The following is a 3396-nucleotide window of genomic DNA, read 5'->3' as shown; positions in this document are numbered from 1 at the left end:
GGTTTTCCCGGCGGGTTCCCGGGATCCAATCCCGGTTTTCCCACTGTGGGATCTGCTCTGGGACCGTGGGATCTGCTCCTGGGATTGTGGGATCCACACGGGATCTGCTCTGCCACTGTGGGATCTGCTCTGGGAATGTGGGATCCACACGGGGTCTGCTCTGGGGCTCTGGGATCTGCTCTGGCACTGTGGGATCTGCTCTGGGAATGTGGGATCTGCTCCTGGGATTGTGGGATCCACACGGGGTCTGCTCCTGGGACTCTGGGATCTGCTCTGGGAACGTGGGATCTGCTCCTGGGACTGTGGGATCCACACGGGGTCTGCTCTGGGGCTCTGGGATCTGCTCTGGGACTGTGGGATCTGCTCCTGGGATCTTCCTTGGGATCTGCTCTGGGATTGTGGGATCAACACAGGATCCGCCCCTGGGACTGTGGGATCTGCTCCTGGGACTGTGGGATCCACATGGGATCTGCTCCTGGGACTGTGGGATCCACATGGGATCTGCTCTGGGACTGTGGGATCTGCTCTGGGACTGTGGGATCTGCTCTGGGATCTGCCCCTTGGGACTGTGGGATCTACCCTGGGATCTGCCCCTGGGACTGTGGGATCCACCCTGGGATCTGCCCCTGGGATCCCCCGGGATCCCCCCAGTCTGATCCTGCTCCCGCAGAGACCTCGGCCAAGGAGGGGCTGCTGCTCTGGTGCCAGCGCAAAACGGCTCCGTACAAGAACGTCAACGTCCAGAACTTCCACATCAGGTCCTGCCCCTTCCCCTTCCCCTTCTTCTTCATCTTCCCCTTCCTCTTCCCCTTCCTCTTCCTCTTCCTGTTCCTCTTCCTCTTCCTCTTCCTCTTCCTCTTCCATTCCCCAGGGCGGGCTGGGCACAGGCAGGGTCAGAATTCCCAAATTCCATGTGGATTCCCAGGATCTGATCTCCATTTTCCCTGTGAATTCCTGGAATCTGATCCCTGCTTTCCCCGCGTATTCCCGGGATCTAGTCCCCATTTTCCCTGCGAATTCCCGGGATCTGATCCCCATTTTCCCTGCGAATTCCCGGGATCTGATCCCAGTTTTCCCCGCGGATTCCCGGGATCTCTCTCTCCCATTTTCCCCACAAATTCCTGGGATCCGATCCCGGTTTTCCCTGGTTATTCCCAGGATCTCACTCCCATTTCCCCCACGGATTCCCATGATCCATTCCTGGTTTTCCCCACGGATTCTCATGATCCATTCCCGGTTTTCCCTGCGTGTTCCCATGATCCAATCCCGGTTTTCCCGGCGGGTTCCCGGGATCTGACTCCCATTTTTCCTATGGATTCCCGTGATCCAATCCCGGTTTTCCCGGCGGGTTCCCATGATCCATTCCCGGTTTTCCCTGCGTGTTCCCATGATCCAATCCCGGTTTTCCCGGCGGGTTCCCGGGATCTGACTCCCATTTTTCCTATGGATTCCCGTGATCCAATCCCGGTTTTCCCCGCGTGTTCCCGGGATCCAATCCCGGTTTTCCCAGCGTGTTCCCATGATCCAATATCCACGTGCAGGGCGGGCCGAGGCTCCAGGCAGCCCCCCTGCCCCGGGGGGGTTGGGGAGCGGGGCCAGGGCAGGACAGACCCCCGTGAGCCGCCCGGGGGATCCCGGGCCCGGGCAGGGAGGTGGGAATGCTGCTGGAGCTGGGGCTGTGCTCTGCTCTCCCCCGGGCAGACATCGTGGGCACGCTGCGGCCCGACGAGAAGGCCATCATGACCTACGTGTCCTGCTTCTACCACGCCTTCTCCGGGGCCCAGAAGGTGAGCCCGGCCCCGGAGGGCTCCGCTGCCCCTCCCCGCCGCCTGGGGGCTGCCCTGGGGGCTGGGGGCTGCCCTGGGATCTGCCTGGGATCGATCTGGGATCTGCCCTGGGATCTGCCCTGAGATCTGGAATCTGCCTGGGATCTGCCCTGAGATCTGGGATCTGCCCTGGGATCTGGGGTCTCTCTGGGATCTGCTCTGGGATCTGGGATCTGGGGTCTCTCTGGGATCTGCCCTGGGATCTGGGATCTCTCTGGGCTCTGGGGTCTCTCTGGGATCTCTGTGGGCTCTGGGCTCTGCCTGGCTGCTGCTCTGCTTGGCCTGGGCACGGGGGAGGTGGGGCCTGGCTCTGCTGGGGCTTCCTCGGGGCTCTTCCTGTGCTCCCTTCCTCATTCCCTTCCTTTTGCCCTTCATTCCCTTCCTTTACCCCTTTATTCCCTTCCTTTTCCTTTCCTTTATCCTTTTCCCATTTATTCCTTTCCTTTTCCTCTTTATTCCCTTCCTTTACCCCTTTATTCCCTTCCTTTTCCTTTCCTTTATCCTTTTCTTCTTTATTCCCTTCCTTTTCCCTTTATTCCTTTCCTTTTCCCCTTTATTCCTTCCTTTCCTTTTCCCCGTTCCTTCTCCTGCTTCCTCCATTCCCTTCCCTCATTCCTTTCCTTTCCCTCCTTTCCCCCTTTTATCCTTTATTTGATTTATTGATTTGGTTCATTTATTTCCTTCCTTTATTTCCGTCATTTCCTTCCTCCTGGTGATTGGATTTTCCTCCTCCTTTATTTGATTTATTTCTTTCCTTCCTTTATTTCCTTCCTTTATTTCCTTCATTTATTTCCTTCATTCATTTCCTTCCCCTGGCCGTTGGATTTTCCTCCTCCTTTATTTGATTAATTTATTTTCTTCCTTTATTTCCTTAATTTCCTTTCTCCCGGTGATTGGATTTTCCTCCTCCTTTATTTGATTAATTGATTTCCTTTGTTTATTTCCTTCCTTTATTTCCTTCCCCCCAGCCGTTGGATTTTCCTCCTCCTTTATTTGATTTATTGATTTCCTTCATTTATTTTCTTCCTTTATTTCCTTCCCCCCAGCCGTTGGATTTTCCTCCTCCTTTATTTGATTTATTGATTTCCTTCATTTATTTTCTTCCTTTATTTCCTTCATTTATTTCCTTCACTTCCTTCCCCCCGGCCCTTCTTCTTTCTCCTTTTTCCCCCTTTCTTTCCCCCTTTTCCCCCCCTTTCTTCCCCCTTTCTTTTCTCTTCCTCTTTCCTTCAATATTTTTTTGTTTCCCCCATTTTCTCCCACTTTTCCCATTTCTTTCCCTCTCTTTTTTTCTCCCATTTCTGCTTTTTCCTCCTTATTTTCCACTTTTTTCCCTTCACTTTCCCTTTTTTCCTTCTTTCTCACACTTCTCTTTTCTGCTTTCCTTCTTTTTTCCTCCTCTTCCCTCTGCCCCTTTCCCCGGGGCCGGGGGTGTCCCTGACCCCATTTCCCAATCCCATATTCCCATTTTCCCAATCCTATATTCCCATTTTCCCATTTTCCCATTCCCATTTTCCCATTTTCCTATTCCCATTCCCATATTTCCACATTCACCCATCTCCATCATTAT

Source organism: Passer montanus, unplaced genomic scaffold, assembly GCF_014805655.1.
Source record: "Passer montanus isolate IOZ18808 unplaced genomic scaffold, ASM1480565v1 scaffold425, whole genome shotgun sequence".
In the NCBI taxonomy this organism is placed as follows: Eukaryota; Metazoa; Chordata; class Aves; order Passeriformes; family Passeridae; genus Passer; species Passer montanus.
The sequence above is the reverse complement of the archived record's forward strand: the minus strand, read 5'-3'. Positions refer to the sequence as shown.